The sequence below is a fragment of the Petromyzon marinus genome, chromosome 4, assembly GCF_048934315.1.
Source record: "Petromyzon marinus isolate PM22_M1 ecotype Great Lakes invasive population chromosome 4, UKy_Petmar_22M1.pri1.0, whole genome shotgun sequence".
Classification (NCBI taxonomy): Eukaryota; Metazoa; Chordata; class Hyperoartia; order Petromyzontiformes; family Petromyzontidae; genus Petromyzon; species Petromyzon marinus.
The window spans coordinates 16,264,729-16,283,611 of NC_133670.1; the positions used below are offsets into that span (position 1 = coordinate 16,264,729).

At 44.0% G+C, this 18,883-nt stretch overlaps 1 long non-coding RNA gene across 1 annotated transcript; it reads left to right on the forward strand.

The window, feature by feature from the left end:
• The first annotated feature begins 1,536 nt into the window (after positions 1-1,536).
• LOC116938607 (uncharacterized) lies at positions 1,537-8,433 on the forward strand. The gene is made up of 5 exons (XR_004402294.2): positions 1,537-1,877; positions 6,642-6,725; positions 7,276-7,482; positions 8,076-8,157; positions 8,362-8,433. It is a non-coding gene; the product is annotated as an uncharacterized LOC116938607 (long non-coding RNA).
• Positions 8,434-18,883: the final 10,450 nt, after the last annotated feature.

An 18,883-nucleotide genomic window follows, 5' to 3' on the forward strand; every position in this document is an offset into this window, starting at 1 on the left:
ACCTCTTCCCCAACCTCTTCCCCACCTCTTCCCCCACCTCTTCCCCACCTCTTCCCCACCTCTTCCCCCACCTCTTCCCCCACCTCCCCCCCCCCACTTCTCCCACCTCCCCCCCCCCCACTTCCCCCACCTCTTCCCCACCTCTTCCCCCACCTCTTCCCCCACCTCCCCCCCCACTTCTCCCACCTCTCCCCCACCTCTTCCCCCACCTCTTCCCCACCTCTTCCCCCACCTCTTCCCCACCTCTTCCCCCCCTCTTCCCCCACCTCCCCCCCACTTCCCCCACCTCCCCCCCCCCCACTTCCCCACCTCTTCCCCACCTCTTCCCCCACCTCTTCCCCCACCTCCCCCCCCCACTTCCCCCACCTCTTCCCCACCTCTTCCCCCACCTCTTCCCCCACCTCTTCCCCCACCTCCCCCCCCCACTTCCCCCACCTCTTCCCTACCTCTTCCCCACCTCTTCTCCCACCTCTTCCCCACCTCTTCCCCACCTCTTCTCCCACCTCTTCTCCCACCTCTTCCCCACCTCTTCCCCCACCTATTCCCCCACCTCTACCCCCCCTCTTCCCCCACCCCTTCTCTCCCACTTCCCCCACCTCTTCCCCACCTCTTCCCCACCTCTTCCCCCACCTCTTCCCCACCTCTTCCCCACCTCTACCCCCCCTCTTCCCCCACCTCCCCCCCCCCACTTCCCCCACCTCTTCCCCACCTCCCCCCACGTCTTCCCCCCACCGCCTGTTTTCCCGACTCCGGGGAAGCACAGAGTTGATGAGGGTTCTCGTAAACTTCGTGCCAGGCCTGGTTGCAGTGGCCATGATCACAGGAAACGGCTTCTGAGGCCCGTGTTTGCTCGTGAATAAGTATTAATTGAGTGTAATTGTGCAGAGTACAAGTAACAAAATAAATGAGCAAATATAACGCCTCCTTTCCATATTTGCCTCTCCACGTAAACATCCAAGTATTTATTTTGATGCATTCCCTGTAGGCTGCGCGGCCAAAGGAATGTAACAAATGCATTTCTCTTTTTTAATGTGGAAAGACAAATAGATGTATGGGAAAGGAGGTGTAATGCGTGCTTATTTATTTTGGCGCTTCCCCCTTGATCAGTTAAAAAAAAATCTTTTGAGGGATAGACTCAACTCGGGCAAAGATCGGCAGTGAAATCACCGCCATCAGTGTGCCGCAGTGGATAGGCTGGGATCATATCGCGATCAGAGGAAGTGTGCGCACACAGCGTTTGGAGAATGGCAGATTGTTGTCAGCGTGCAATGTAAACAGTTCAGCTACGATTTATTTGGTTGCAGCGAGTAACTTTACGAACAACAATGGAACCAACTATTTATGCAAATGTATTTTTTGGGGAAGAAATGCCATCCACTAAAATAAATGGTTGAACGTTTTAAAATAAAAAAAATTGCATTCCTGTAAGTTACAATTGCTGTCTAAATGCAGTGTCGTGATTTTTATTGTCTTTGCCAATTTCTTGGAGAGGTGGACAATTTGAAGGGTATATTTTTTTTTTACAAACTTCACTCAAGGTTGGTGGGGTGTAACGGTTAGATTTAATGAGCCATGTGCGTGTAAGTGCAGGAGGGATCATCTGCACACAACTAAATTACTCCTCATTAAATCGGAAACCTTCACATCGAAGTCGGAAACCACTTTCGTTGATTGACCTAAGCATGAGGCTAATTGCTTTTATGGTGCCTTTTAATTGGTTGAAAATCTATGCACGCTGCGTGGTACTTGAGTAATTGCGATGACTAACAAGCAGAGAAATGTTTTTCATTTTTTATTAAAGTGTGGGGAAGGCCTCATCCAGCAGTGGATTGACAAAATGCCTGGGCATGTTCCGTATTTACCTTAGGAAAGCCACGGTGAGTACCAAAACTAATTTTCAAGAGTGTCCTGCATTTGTATGCTTGACCAATGCCGTTGATACATTTGAATACGTAAGTGTGTGCCTTGTCTTAGTTTCTTGTGGTATTAGCGCTTGCGAAAATGCCGCTCTTTGGTCGCTGTTGCAGAGGTGACAAACCCAGTACAAATGGCACGAGGAGGCCCTGGCGAAGCCGGTAAGGCTATTTTAATCAACAATAGACAGGAAGCATACGTTCAAAAGGCTCGCATAATGCACATAATGTACGTGGCCTCAGTAATCCCCACCCCCACCCCACGTGGCGCCAGAGCGCAGAAGCGTGGCCACCACATCTACGCCTCTATATAAGGAGCGACACAGTTATACTTCTCCACAAATTTGTCTGTCGCCTGATGAAGCTAGTTCTAATTACTGGCGAAACGTCGTACTCAGATTGTAAATGTTGTGGCTTGGCTCTCCAACACACCGGTGTGCTGTACTAGTGACGAATTCGCGTGTTGTGTTTACGTGAAAACCTTTACTAGTTGGCTGTGTCGGGTGGTGGCGGGTTTTAACGACACAAATTTACTCGATCTAACCCTAAACACCTCTTATGGATGATATTGGTCGCGAAAGCCTAGGTGTTAAACTAACAAGGAGTACTGTAAGCCCATCCCTCCCCCATCACTCTGCCTGTTCATTTCCATATCAATGCACCCTTGTACTGTGCATCCATCAATCATCCTACAGTTCCGGGCTATCAACCCCAAACATTTTTTTCCTGAGACGCGCGTTAATATTCCACGGCACGAACCTCAATTCACATGTGCGATCTTGGAATCTTTTGTGCGCGTGCGTTTGTTTTGTTGACGCTCGCCCGAACAACAACAACAACAACAGAGATTTATTGTAAAGTGTGATTGCTGCCGACAACGCGTGAGCCAGCTGAACGTCCACTGGCAGGGCAGATGGGAGCTTCGGCCGTGAAAGTCAGCTCGCCGAGGGTCGCGTCTGGTTTTTGAAGCAAAACAGGAAAAAAAGGTTTGAAATTCCCGGAGGGGGGTTTGCCTCTGCGGTCGAGCACTGACGTGGTGTGCTCTGCTGGGACCAGGGCATTCAAATGTTTGATTGCGGCGGGCTGCTCGCACGCTGCCTGCAAAACTGGCTTCTCCTTTGACCCAGATGGGTTTGATATCCCCAAGCTCTGGGGCTGCTTTGTGGGTTATGTTTTTCCTTTCGAAGTGCTTGCACTTATTAATAATCTCATCATGTTGGGCATTTGATTTCCCTTTGTTTGTGTATATTGTGGCAGGGGTTGCGAGTTCATGCATGCCACTGCCCTGTATTTGGCCGGGATGAAACACCACCGTTTGAAAAGCAGTAAAAAAATATTAACTATTCACTGATATGTACACTTAGTCATTTATAATTTATGCGGTAATATAGTTGAGAAACACAGGACAATTATAATTGAATAAAGAAACTGATCATTTGACAGTAATTTGTCATTCCACGACTGGATGAAGGCTTCTGCTGTCAGTCATAGTGGTTGTTTGACCAGACATAACCTTGCTGATGTGGAGGATCTATGACCGACTCAATTATCACTCATCACAGATGTTCACCATGACTGGGAATCGAACTCAGTTGGCTGAGTTCATTGCACGACCTTGCAACTGCACCAGTGTCGACGTCCATAACTCTGAATGCTGAAGATCTCATAAGCGTGAAAGCTTTCAACAAATACACTGCACGTACAATTCAATTCAGCGCACGGTTCAATGTTTCACGTTTTAATGAGCAGAAATGAAGTGTTAATTAAGGACCGACACATTTACATCGATTGCTTTTCTTACAAAATAGGTTATGTTGGCTAGATTTTCATCATAATTTTTAAGCATTTGCTTCTCATTATGTTAGACTTGTTATTTTCGTTGTCAGCATTCCCCGAGCATGCATGGTTGCGCGGCGTGCACTCTCGCCGCTGCAACAACATTGCGATGCTCCCTGAGAGAGGCCCTCTTTGGGATACATTTTGCCGGCCGTAACAGTATTTATTGTTTCTGGAAACGTCAAAAGTAGGCATACTGCATTGACCAAGCCACTTCGGTTTTTTTTCCCAGCAAGACCCGGCTTGGGTCACAGTTGTGGCCTTTGGAGGCTTTAGCTCATCTCGAATTTGCTTGTTCACCCATGCGTCGTGCTCGAGCAATGTTTGCGGAGAAATTTAGACAAAGGCCATTGCTGGCTTCGTCACAGTGCTGCAGTATCAAAACACTGAATTATAATTTCACATATCATATGTGGCCATATGAAGCGATGATTGATAGCGAAGCTAAAAAGCTCTGCGTATATTTTTAGGAGCACGTTTCACTGTAATTAATCCGTTTCATATCTGCCTTCACAATCGGCTTAGTAATGGGATGGTCAGAAAAGATTGGAACTTTTTTATATATTTAATTTTGCTGCAGTCGTATAGCATTTCTTTTGTGTTTTAAAATCCCAGTGGTCGCTGACGCGGTAAAAGTATTTAGGTTTTTGTAGAAGAGTGGATTTGTGGCCAAGAAACTTACGGAGCCATGGGCAGTACCTTCACGCTCAGTGGAAGCCATCAGAAATAAATCTGTTTTATAATAAGGTAATGAGTGTTATTATAAAATACAATGCCTTCGTTATGAAGCTGTGCATCTTGGCAGAGAGCAATGTAGGCTTGTTAACATATGCATACAGTAGAGTATAGTATTTAACCACAATTATGTTTGTGCATATAAAGTTGTAACTTCATCAACGGCCTTTTGAACTTTGCATGCGTGTAACTTTTTGCATTTTTTTAAATGACCTAATGTGTGAAGCTATTGTGGGTGTTCCAGATTGAAACCTTGGCATTTCCACTCTCGTTTTAATTCGTTACATTGGCCTCATTCCAGTACAAGAAATTATCCCGGTTCATCCTCTGCACACGTGAGCAACTGTGAACAAAAATATTGTAATTTTTCATTAAAATGCAACGCTATCTCCGAAAGAGATTGATGTGACCGTAGCTGTCAATCACATTAGCCCCCCCCCCCCCATAATGTCGGGGAGCTGGAGGGGGTGGCCGAACCTTCTTGTTGAAGTTTCTAATTCTTAGGGTCGAGCAAGAAAAAATGTTGGCACGAAAAATGTTTGAGTACCATTAAGCAATGCGGCGCGTCGCAGCCTTTGCTTGCTCGTACACAGAGGGGTGAGAACTCGAGCAGAATGCAAGCAGATCGTGTCACTCACGACGGCGGATCATATCCTCACTGGTTCTCTTTACCGTTTAAAATTTGTTTAAAATTAGTTTTTCATTTAATGTCTTGCCCCCCCCCCCCCCACCTTCTCACTGAGGTTTTGTATGCCCCCCCCACCCCCCCCGTCTAAGCAAGGTCACTTACAGTGTTGAGTCGCATCATCGGTGTGCTGAAGAGTTATTAATTACCTACATGTGTAGTATAATAGCGCCGGCTGGTGGACAGCAGTGGTTACTGTGGTGGACAGACAGCGCACATGCCGGTGAGGGCTTGGACGGTGTGTGGGCAGGGAGGAGGAACTGGGGCAAGGGTCACGGAGGACCCTGTCTGGAGGCCCCTGGAACCTGCCGGCGGGTTCAAGAAGGGAGGTGCGGTCAGGGCGGGGCCAGGCCACGCTGGGAGCATAAAAGGAGCCGAGAGCGGGGGGCTCGAGGCTGCCGGAGCTGGGAGTGGACTCGTCTCGTCGTCGCTGTCATCTCGTCGCCGTCGTCGCTAAACGTCTCCGCTAGATATTACGCTACAAGATTGTAGTTGGCTATCTCAGTCATGGCTGTCAGTGTTAGACGGCCAGTGTTGTGTACAGGCTAGGCTGAGCTACTGTGGAGAGTGTGCGGACGAGAACGTGGAAGTTGTTAATAAAGAAGGTGCCTCCTATAAACTCTGCCTCTGAATCGTTGACACTACGCATGTAACACTACTCTATGTTATTGCAATGCAGATAAATAATAACAATAATAATATGAATGCAGTACTGTTCTCGGCTATAACCTTCTGCTGATATACAGCCAACTTAACAGATTGTATTCAACATATCAGCACAGCGGTATAAACGACTAACGAGGACTGGTTTTAAAGATGTTTTTTGTACGTGTAATTGTGTGAATGTTTTCTCTGTATGCGTCACTTGACACCCTGGATAACATTGCCAATGAAATGTTTCATATAAAGGGATTATTAAAATATGTTTTGTTTATAAATAAAAAGTGATCGCTAGTGAGGCAACATTTTTAAGTAAGCACGTGAACATAAATATTGTTCGTTTGTTGGTCTTCCCCCGCACCTCTGATTAGCAAGTTTGGCTACGGACGGTGTAAAAGAAGTCCATCATACCATACATAGATTTGAAGCTTTCGTGACTGCAAGGATTCATACTCTTTGGTTTTTTTTCGGTAAAGTCACGTAAGTAAAAATAATAATAAAATAAAACAAAATGAAAACTAAATTAAATCACCATTTTTTCTTTTACCTACGCGACTTTACCGAAAAAACCAAAGAGTATACCATACATACATTGAAATGGGGTCATTTTAGTCATCCTTAAACAGAGATGGGGAACCTAAGGCCCGTGATTTCATTTCATACGTCCCCTTGGCCACATGAGGCCTACCACTTGGAGACACCCCACGAATTACGTTTATCCTTCACTACAAGAATCTTGGCTTCACTGCACGCATAATCAAGTAATCGAGGGGAACGTTTTCTACCTGACACTACCGTCTTTCTGATTTTAGCACGTCCAGTCACTTCCGTCATTCCAAGCGCCTCTTGCAGCGACAGAAGTGGTTGTGCGCGTGTGCTCGTGCGTCTCACCAAAGGTATTTGGGAGTCCAGTTCGACCCTCAGTAAGGAAAAAGGTTACCCATAAAATGACCATCAGTATATTACTTCCGATGAGCACGGTTGGCTACGCATGGTGCGAAAGAAGTTCAACATACGTACTCTACATACATCTCAAATCATGGTTTGGTTAAGGCATCTTTGTTCATTAGCAATGCCACACAATGCACACGATTGTTAATGTGACGCATTTAAGAAGGTGCATTAATATCTGTCTTCTGCTGTGGTCGCTGGGGGCAAATGGCTAAGGAACGGGATATTCCCGCAGATGCCACCTGTTTCTGTTTCCTTGTCGTGGCATGCACACAAAGCTCTTTATTATCCATTGCGTACATGAGTCACAGCCCACCAGGGGATTGGAGACACACAAACAACCATGTTAAACTCTGCATTAAAAACTAAATCTACATTTTCTGCTTGTTTGGTTTTTGAATTTTGACCGATCACCCACAACACAATTGCCAGGGCATCACCCCTTGCTGCTTGTGTACTTTTAGTCGTCGTCTTTGTTTTTTTTTCACCGCCCAGCTTTGGAGGAACGCTGGCACAAAGGACACTCGACTGACCAAGGAGCTGGTCAAGGAGCCTCTGCAGGAAAGGGGTCGACGTGACGTTGCGTGGTGGCGCATGGCAGTGAAGTGTGCTTGTGTCGGCAGGAAGCGGCGTCGTGTGCAGGGTGACCCGCTGACCTGGGCATCCGCAGCCAGTTCTGTTTTGCCCGTATAGCAACAGAGGGTAACGTACAAAGACACCACCCCCAATCCTCCCCCCCCCCCGCCTTGTCACCAATTCAAGGTGCTTGGGTCAAGTGCTGTTGGCGGGCACCTATGAAGACCCACTCCACGCACAGCCACTTTTATCTCCCCAGTGTTGATGTGTATACACCGCACAAGGTTACACTTTTACGGCCCAGTCGACTCAGGCGAGGCCCAGGACAGATTTTTGTCTGTGGCCAGGAGTCGTGCTTAACTCGCCTGGTTCATAGCTGGTGTGCGCTCGCCCCAGGACCACCACTTCCCACGATACACACAACACGCAAACAAATGTCTACGCTGCATACATCTTTTGTGCTTGCTTCACTGAGCGTGGCTTTCGTGCGGGAATTAGTAATGCTGTGTGTTGAAATTCCTGTGCATTGGTTTTTGGTGCTCGATATGGAGGATAATTGTTTTTGTTGTACATTATTTGTTCTGCCCAAGGTGCTGGATAAGGTATTTTAGTTAAAACGCATTGTGAGCATACGTGCCTGTGATACAAAACACCATAGACATTCTAAGTGTCTGCCCGGCACTTCCAGCTAGACTCTGCTTTTTAACGTTTGAGTGCAGGACTTGGACAATGAGGAGAAGCAAAGGCTTTCTCCTGTTTACACGGACGCTTAAGAGATTGATGGAGAATTGAGAACAAATGGTGAGCGTAATAAACGTTAATCTTAACAAATAAAAAGTAATTTATATACAAGCCGCTGGCCTAGTTTTAACAAGACAAGGTTGGTTATTCCAATAAATGCTGCTGGCTAAAAAGGCTTCTAAAATGTGTCTGTAACGTCCCCCGGTGAGTCATGTTCTCCCGCACCACCGCCGTTACATTGTACGTGATTTGTCTGTGTCACAGAGTCCAAAGCAGAAAATTGAATTTCCCCTGGACGTGATGAAAGGCAAGTTTTATATTGATTTGATGTTATAGCCCCCGCGTCTTACATATCCACGATATACTCCCAAACGTTCCCATACGGATGGGAATTTAAAAAAAGATATTTAAAAAAAATGAAAAATTAACCTTAATGTTCTTGATGTGTAATTGTTGATGTGCTGTCATTTCAACATGTGTTGCATTTTCATTACAGAAACCGTGAGAGGAAGGAGCATACCACTCGTGTCTGTTGTGGATCTCCGTAGCAAGGGAGAGCTGTGAGCCTGAAAAGGCTGTTGAGAAATTGCTACATGGTGTGTGTACTCTGCGCTTAGTTGGAGAGCCGCATTAATCAGAATAACAATGATTTAGAGCACTGGCCTTATTACATTAGACCCAGCACCCCCACCGCACCGACGCTTGCAACGTCTGTGTGCGTATACATTGAAAAATTAAAGCGTCCTGTTATGGAATGTAATTATGCAAGTGCATAACTAATTACAATATATCACGTCCATTTTTTTATTACTTCACCCTCCCCCATAACTGTATCTCTCATAGATTACTTCTAAACAAAAAAAACAATTACCTCCCCAATGCACACGAAGAATTTGTTTCTATAACAGAATCCTAAATTAAGATAAAAAGTAAGTGATTGTGGGCAGGACGGCGGGTCAATGATAGCCAAGAAACGGAATGAGCCTCAGGTGACGGAGAAGCGTGGAAATGGAGCAGTGAAGTTGGATCATATGTGGGTGCTAGGTGGATCGTTGCATCGCCGGACCGTAAGAGATGGTAACCGCTTGGGCAGGCTTTCATCCAGCAGTGGATTGGTCATGGTTGATGATTAATCACCAATATTTAGTCATTCATTAATTATTAACTCTCCTGGCGACAAGGTGTCCATTCGGAATTGCCGGCGCAACAGGGGAGGTAAGGGCGGAGTTAATATTGTGAAGCTGTAATTACACAGCCTTGCGTATTTAATCAAGTAATCTCGGTGGGATTTAAGTCCTCGTTAGGTGGTCTGAATGATGAGTAAATTTGTACTGGGCTAAAGAGGCCCAGAAGTGTTTACGCTGATTAATCATACAGGCTTTTTTTATTTTCATCAGGTGTTTAATGGTTGATGTTGCCATATAAGCGTAGCCTGTACGGAATTTTAATGAAGATATTGGGGTACAATGTTTCACCCCCCACCCCCATCCCCTCCCACGTTGTAATGAATTGTCACGATTCACGGTCACGATTTGTTCCAAGAGTCCTTTCCTTTTGTTAGCAATTGCGGTCAATGGCAGCAGCAGGAGAGTGATATAAATCCGTATCATGCAACGTCTACAAAAACCACTCATTGCTTACACGTACAATTCCATACATTTATCTGACCATGTCCTTCAATAATCGAGGAATCATTGCATCGTTTTAATTGCGCGTGAATTACCTTCTAAATGATTGTGACGGAGCTTGAAGGGGTTGTCATTACCAATGCAACAGCAATTGAGGTTCCCCACTTTGGGAGGCCCTTCCTTCCCTTACGCCAACTGTGGTCAAAGAGACTAAAAAAGGTTCATTCGGTGAAAAAAATACGCGGGGCAAACAACACATTCCTCAAGTGAAGCAGATGGCACAGGCTGCGATTAGGCAGCACACGTGGTCACATGCCCGGGCACGACATTCAGAGTGCCCTCTGAGTTTACAAAACACCCTGCAGGTCTTGCTCGGGCGTCAGACACCTGTTTGTTGACTTAAAAAAAATATCCTCATCTCAGTTCAACATATCCGCTCGCAAGAAAGCTGGCTTTGTACGCACGTTTCCTGCGTTGGGAAATTATCTTTACACCCATCTGAGGCGTTTACAAGAGCCCTGTGTACGTAAAGCATAAAGAACGCTGTGAGATCTGGAAGTATATCCAGTGTTATCACTTATCAGCCTGTGCGTGGAAGGTTAATGAACAAGAGGCTTACTGAGGAGCAGATAAAATCGCCTCTTAATGCATAATTTGTTCTGCTGACTGCCCTCTACGCATCATCCTAGGCGCTGATGTATAGCAAAGGATGATGGGGAAGTAACGGACTGGCTGTATTTATAAGGGGCAGTCAAATAGTTTTTTGGAATGAGGTATTAAAATGATACACCCCATAACACCAACGTGCTATTTTATTTTAATCTCCAAATGTAAAGATGAGCAATTAAAAGTTGCTAACATTGTTGAAGCGTGTTGGTGACTCAGAAGTCAAAGCGCCGAGCCGGAAATGCTGAGAGATCCCGAGTTCAAATCTGGGCAGCCACCCGTGAATAAACCTGGTTCTCAAGTGTAGGAAGGTAATGGTCTCATTTCAACTTAAATACACAATTAGCGTCAATATTCCAACATATCTCAATATACTGTAAAACCATGAGGCATGGGTACCATATGAAAAGGGTATTTATTTTGAACAAAAGTCAGCCATTGACACATGAGTGGAAGGTCTTGAATCAGGACTTGATCAGAGAGAGAGACAGGAAGTCAACAGCACGGATGGTTGAAAGAAGGGAATTCTAGACTACACTATATTGGCAGTAGATGAGAAGTAACAACCTCCAACTGAGCAAAGGTTGATTGGGGGCTTTGAGAAATGGCCTCAGTTACTGAACCAGAGTGTGCAGGGTGGAGTGAGATGAGAGAGGAGAGGTAGGTGAGTGTGAGGATGGGGAATAGAGTGAGATGAGAGGGTGAGAAGTTCGCATTGTTAAACTCATGGCGGTTCTTGCAGACCATGAGTACATTCTTGAAATTGATCTCGGATTAGATTGGGAGCCAGTGGAGGACTTGAGGTATGTGATAACATTACGATGCAAGTCAGGAGTCTGGCAGTGGCATTTTAGATCATTTGGACTTGGAAATGGGGGATTTTGTAGGGGTGTTAAAGGTTCTCAGTGGTAGCCAATGTGAGAATATTGTGGATGCAGGAGATTCTTCGCTTATGGATGTATGAAAGCCTGCAGAGTTGAGATGGGAATAGGACGAGAGCTTGGACACATTGCCAGTATAATGACAGACTTTAAGAAGTGCACACTGAAACTGGAGCCTCAACTGAGTGTTGACTTGTTACCCGATGAGGAGTAAAGTAGTTTCAGTTTCGGAAATATTTAGCTGGAGGAAATTACAACCAATCCAAAATCAGCCTGGCCCAAGGCATGATATGAAGGTAGATGGTGAGGTTGGGGATGCAGAGTCATTGGTGATGCAGAGCTGAGTGTCATTGGCATAGCAGCGATTCCAACATTAAAACTGGAGATGATTTTGCACTGGGGCTGAGCATGGGACTTTATGAGACACGAAAGCACAAAGCTTTCTGAGGTGTTATCTCTGACAGCACAAAAATCTGTCATGAAGTTAGTTTGTTTAACTCAATTCGTTCTGAGAATTAGAACTCACAGTTGGTTATCGTGTGACAAGCACCAGTCTCGTGTGTGGGAGAGTGCACCGTCTACACCGCTTTGTGAGATTTCCGAATGGATGCTTTAGTTCGTGGTGACCATAATGCCAATGTTACACCGGGAATACAATTTTTGAAAAGGACCAACGCTTTTAATTTATTTAAATGTCCTAACATCACATGCAGCATTTTTATGACTGCATCTCCTTTCGATTTGCCCATTTCGTATTCTCTCACTGTCCCAGCTTCACAACCCAATGCATCATCTCACAATAATAGAATAATACAATACATTAAAGAAATAGGAACAACCCCAAGTGATCTCAATTTAGATAAAAGGTATCATATCTTCAAAAATGCATTACTGTATATCAACATACGGTATGATAAGAAATCCATGATGGCACATTGTTGTGCTAATTGCTGAAATGCCTCCCTAATGCAGGGAATTCATGAATTGTTAAGATTGCACATGAGCTGTTGTGGTGATAATGCAAACGTGTAATTGCTTTGGAAAATTGGCTTGCGCAGCATCGCACGTGTTGTTCATCGAGGTCAGCCTGTTGGCCCTAGACAACCAAACGTGTCTCTAAAGAGTTTGCAGTGGAACACGCATACGCTACTGGGACACATACTCTGCACATTTGGACAAGTATCTTCTGAGCATTACATTTTATTACTGAAACAGTTGATACCGGCGCTACTGACTAGTATATCTAAACATTCGAGTGCTTTCGAGGCGAGAGATGGGTCCCACAAATTAGTGAAACTCCCAAACCCGCTGGGCTGCACCATGGCCAAGAAATGGCAGTGCAAGAAGTGTCTTTTGGATCCATCTGTTTGAAGGTTTGCATAGAAGAGTGTGAGAAACTTTGGAGTCACCATTGATTCTGAGCTCTAGTTCACGTCATGCATATCTCAAATCGGCAGGACGCCCTCACCCAATCTGTGCAACGTCTCCATCAATTCCCTTCTGCAATCTTCCACTGAGACTCTCAGCCATGCCTTCATAACATCCCAACTCTACTCCTGCAGCTCTCTTTTCTACGCCCTCCCCAAATCCCTCATCTCCTTACTCAAGATGATCCAAAATCCTGCTGGCAGACTTCCCAACTGTAAACGAGACCACATCACCCCAATACTCGGATCCCCCCACTGGCTGCCAATCTATTCCTGTATCAACTTCCAAGACTGCCCTCATAATTTTAAAGGTTCTCCCATGAACGCTCCCATTCTCGTTACTCGTCTCACTCTACTCCCCCCCCCTCCATGCACCATTCGCGCCACCAACCAAGGCGTTCTATCAAAGCCCCGAGTCCACCTTCGCTCAGTGGGAGGTCGCTCGTTCTCCTCTACTGCCCCCATAATCTGAAGCTCCTTTCCCCAGCCATCCGTGCTGTTAACTCCCTGCCCCCAGTTCAAGTCCAGGCTGCCTTTTTTTACCTTTGTTTTATATAGCATCTTGAGAGACAGTTGCATTTGAACGCGATATGAATCTAAATTGTATTGTTATCCCCTCATATGTGTAGGCTTTCTCTGGGTACTCTAGCCTCTTGCTGCATGAAACCAAACGCTCGATGGAATTGGCCACACATCCCAAAGCAGGACACTCCTGAAAAAAAGTCTTTAGACACAGTGAACTGTAATGGATTAAAAGGGCATCATTATTAGTACTATGACGAGAGTATTACAATCATCATTGTTGTAAATTACACTTGCATTACACGTCCATATAAAGTATTTCAAGGCACAGACCGGCCATTTCCAATTCAGTTACTATACATGTTTATTTATGTTGATCAGCAGCTTCTAGTAAAATTAAATGCTTGCCCTACTGTTAATAATATCACAGCATGATGCTCAAACATGGTTTGCTCATCAAATACACTGTTTAATGCATGAGGCAGCGAGGCTGTAATTGCCTTTCACCATGTTGGAGGTCTGTAGCCTGCGGAAAAGGGGCTCAAGGCACCTGTGAAATCTCACACTTTGTGTGAAATGAACATTGACATCATTATCTTTTTTTCCAATTTTCAGCCTCTCTTAGACTCCTGACACGTCATAGATATTGTCGGGCATAATTTAAAGTGTTTTTTCTTTCCAAGTTATTGGCTTAAAGCATGCTTCACACGCGCACAACTGTCATGTTTTCTATATTTCTAAGAGTAATATTGTTAACGTCAACCTTTGGCTACGGAATAGGGCAGCACATAAAGGTTCATACACTGTAATTGTATGTAGAAATGCAAAATCCTTGAGCAAGCACAGGCTTTAAATTGGTTGCGAAGTATTTTTCACTTTTTCATTTACATAATGTTGCCCCCGTGCAATGTCAATGCGTCTGGAATGTGAGATGGGTCACGGCTAATTTAATAAGCAATTGACAGTAAACAATGTGTTAGTGGGGATTTGAACGACCCAGACGAACAGAGTAATAAAAAAATATTCTTGCAAAAATTAAATAAAAGAAACGGAGGAGTGGTAGTGTATAATAGTCGGAATGAGTTGATGAGCATTTGCGCGCCACTGTCTTGGGATAATAGCACAGGCGGGAGGGATGTGGGGGATTGGGTCAGCAGCAGCCAGGGGTTTGCTTCGCCTCAGGCATTCTGCCGTGCCCTCTATTGACCCCTTCACACTTGAGCGCTCTCTGCACAATAGGACGATCACTTTTGTATCCCAGGTTGCCAGGAGAGTGGCTTTCTAATGCTAAGCGACAAATTCATTTGAAAGAAGACTAAAAGCCTCTTTCCTTTTAAGATTCTGAAAATCCTAGCCGAGTATTGTTCGGGGATGATAGCGCCTTGTGAAAATGTGGAGAGAGGAATGCAGAATGAATAGTGGACGATGAGAGTGCAATTATTCATAACGTGCGCATTATTTTGCGCAGACATGCATGGAATATAATGCCGAAACAATAAATGTGCATGCATATCGTTCTGCTTACACAAACTAATGCAACTCTTTTAGTGCCATTCGTGATTGTTTATTGTTTCGTAATATTTGGAACACTGTCGTGACTAATGCATTATAATTCATATGCATATAATACATGGATGGCCTCTGGCCACACATTGCCTAATCAAGGCCTGCGTATGTCAGGTCAGACATAGGAAATCCATCACCACACTGGCTTGTGGGTTGGTGAAGGGGAGCCTAGGACAGCTTCAGATTTCACTCTCACTTATGTGAGCCATGCATGGGAATAGAACTCTGGTCGCTAGGTGCTTAGCACAGTGCATTAACCACTGCACCAGCCAATGCCTCTAATAATTGCCGCAATAATCCAAAACCATGGGGTAGCAGAGCATATGCATAAACGTCTCTTTCAGCCTGGTATTCTTTCAAAAATACATTCTCCCAGGGCATAGGTGCTTAAGTACAGGCTTAAAAGGCTTTATTACAGTCATTGCTTCTATATGTGCCGGCTTATCAGCAGAGGTGCACGCTACGTCTTTCCTGTGTTCTCCTCTGGCCTCTCGTGCTGACAAATGGTGTGTGTGGAACACAACAATACACACGCCCTCCTAATGTCTCCACACTCTTACACATCCCTTTGCTCATAACTATCTCGGCTGCTCCCACTGAGCATGTTAAATTTTGAGATTGCTTCTTGAATGTGTGTGCCTCGATAATGGCGTTGTGATCGTTATTGGGAATTTGAAAGCTTATTTCAGCTTCTGCAGCACAGTTTCTAGTTCATTTGCTTTACCCCTTTCTCTACTTTGCGCTCCTATCGTTGTTTTGTATTGTTTGTTGTTGGCATTTTCTGACCCGTCCCCACTGGACATCTGTGAAAAAGAGTTTCATGGCTCATTGGATTCCTCCTGCAGTATAAATAAGTATTCAGATTTTTTTAAGGGTGGTACAAGTGAGCATGAAACTCAAAATCAAGTGAATATACTTTCATAAATATTACCAAAGAAATTCCTTCATCTGATTTATTGTTTCCGGCTTACATTGGCATCAAGTTGTGTTGCTTTTGGAAATTATTCATTGTACATTGCGTTCTTTGCGAATATTAGTTGATTACCATGCGAGATAATGTGATCATTATTGTTAATTTTGGATATACCTTTTAAGAGAAAGGCTACGACCTCTAAGAGGACAATAATCTGTGCCTTGAGGGTCATATACGTCTGCGCCCATACGAAGCTGAAGGCTTGGTGGAGTTTTTCAGTTCCCACGCTGCCGTCATCGTTTCAGATGTTTAAAACGAGGTAGTTTCAACGCTTTGGGGGACTGGTGGGGGGCTACAGGAGGACAATACCCTGAACAACTTTGATCAGAAAAGAAATTCCATTTGCCTTCATATGTAATGGGAACAGGGTTACGTGGGGGTGGGCATGCTGTGTATGTTTGGACTTGTTTATAAGTGGGTAGATGCACCTAATCTGAGATTTTAAATGTGCATAGTTTTTTTTTAATGACTGCATTTCTTTCTTTGAATAGAAACGTGAGTTGTTGAACAATTTCAGAATACATATACACCTAAAAAAACAATGGACTGCACATATTTCGTGCAATGTTCAGTATGCTGTACGCATGCGGAATAATTTAAACGTTCTGAATGGAAGTTTTTATTTATTTATTGCCTACATGCCTATTTTTACATGCTGCATGCATACTGCAAAATACCCAGACATTTATTTCTTGCAGAGTGTTGTTCCGAGTCCATGTGCCACGAAGGACAGGATTCATCTGGACACAGTTAAACAGGAGATCTGTGTCCACGCTTAATTCATCTGCCTTTCTCAGCACTCCGCCCACATGCTCTGTTCATCGTTAGGTTTCTCGAGTTAATTACAGACAAGAATTGTCAGGTCATCCCTGTTTGTTTGATGTGCAGCTGCCCCCCATAGGGGTCCTTTTCCTCCTTGGCCACACAATTGCATTGCTGCAATGTCATGCCTATTCAGGAGCGGATCCAAAAGCTAGAGGCATCTGCCAATCAGTCACATATGCAGATACATTGTGCATGGCATTACATTGATTCACTAAAATCTAACTTATACATAAAACAACGTACTATGATTTACAATAGCAGTTTCATGTTTTACTGGCCTTTTTACAGGAAATATTTTCTTTTGGCAAAAAGATCGATATCTTATTTTTCTCTCATCGGCAGTAAGCAAAACCCTATTTTATTGTCACCTAATCTGTTGTTTTATATAAAATAATTTAATATTTTTTGCTTTCTATCGCCACACTCAAAATGGATTATTCATTTATTTTCAGCAGGAAAGATCCAAATGAGCTGCTATGCTCTATTTCATGGGTGTCTTGTCTGTCAGCCTGCTGGCCTTCCAGAATTTGTTTAAACAAATGTAATGATTTTACGCAGTGTTGTTTTACACACCTTGTATATTCACACGCTCACCTAACGGTATTTTCGGGTTTCCTCGCTAAAATACCCTTTCTGATCCTTAGAAGTAAGAGAGAAACATTCACACCTTCCTTTCCTGTTGCAAGAGAGGTGGGAAATGAAACATCCTTAAGGCCACGCTTGATATTCAAAGGGTATTCGGTGGTAGGTGAGCATTATAACACTGCCTTGTGATAAAACTGCAAAAGGATGGATCCATCTGCTTGCAGGTTAAAACAAGCCTGGTTAAAAACCTCAGTGCATTTTTTTTTAAATGACGGATTCATACTGGATGGAATGTGCCTTGATTTGATTGATACAATCGTTATTTTGGATATTCATTCAACCGAATTGACACGTTGTCCTATGGTTGTAAAATGGCATAAACAAGTTCTTGTGAGATGTGTGTGGGTGTGAAAATGTAATTTAAGGGATGGCACATTAGCCATCAGAATCCGTTATGGTCAGTCCACTTCTGAATGGTGCCCTACACACCCCACTAAAACTCACGGTTTTACAATGCAACAATCCACATATATCCAGCACATGCACATGAGCTTATATTTATTTGCTCATGTGAACGTCCTCTCAGGAATGTTCCTTCCTATGGCTGTCACTCCATCGTTAACCTCAACCCCTGGCCATCACCCCTTATTTCACAAAGCACATTATACACCAATAAATACAACTTATCTGCCATTTAATTACAATATTTTGACACCCTTGAAATTCCCATGATACGGTGGTATATGACTCATTATTAATATTGATATGGCCTAAATAATTACTTGTTGTATATAATAGCTTAAATATGTATTCATATTAGTACGCATGTGCAGGCTAGGTTCCCACGTTTACAATGTGATGGTAAGACAGTAATGTACAGTGCAGTATTATAATTCCCTAATCTTTAAAATGGCTGGTTGCTCAGCAATAGCAGTGTCATGCTTTACAGGTGAAACATCAACATTATAACTGTGTGATTATTTGATATTATATTAATACAAATTTTAATCAACAAAAATACATTTTCGCCATTCTTAATCCACAAAAAAATCATCCCCATGCTGGTCGGTGCCACTGATGTGAGCTGTGATCAGGAATCTAACACATATGTCAGGGCCATATCGCAGCACGTTAATCACTCTGCCCCCGCATCACCACTCGACGTATCACAGGTACTTGTGGAACGTTTCGCAATGTACCATCATAGTGTGTGGACATGGCTGTTGTGAAATTAAACCTGCAAGGATGTCTTTGCATTGCACATTTCGGATATAGTGCAACTCCTGCTAAACAACGTTCAGGTGTGATGCTCTTGGCCCAAGTTCACAACAGAGATTGGCTGTTGGTATGGTGATGAAACGGAGTGTGGGGAGGGTAGTTGAGCACATGTCCATGAAATGCATACATCAAAATCCCATAATATTTCTGACAATTACAAGGCATTTGTTTACATGTATAATAATTGAATTCACAAATCTCTGCATTTCAATATTTTATTTTAAAAATTTGTGTATGCTCTTAAACGTTTCCGAAGTGAGAGGTGCTCTATAATTCTGACAGCCACCAGCATATTGGCTGCCATTATAGAATGGGAAGCAAATGGAAACGGGATAGAAAGCGCTGCGACGGGGAGCATGCAAACATTCACATTTAAAAAAGTAGATTCCACTCTAAATCCTGAGTGGAGGTTGCAGCGTGCTAAGTGCTTGAAAA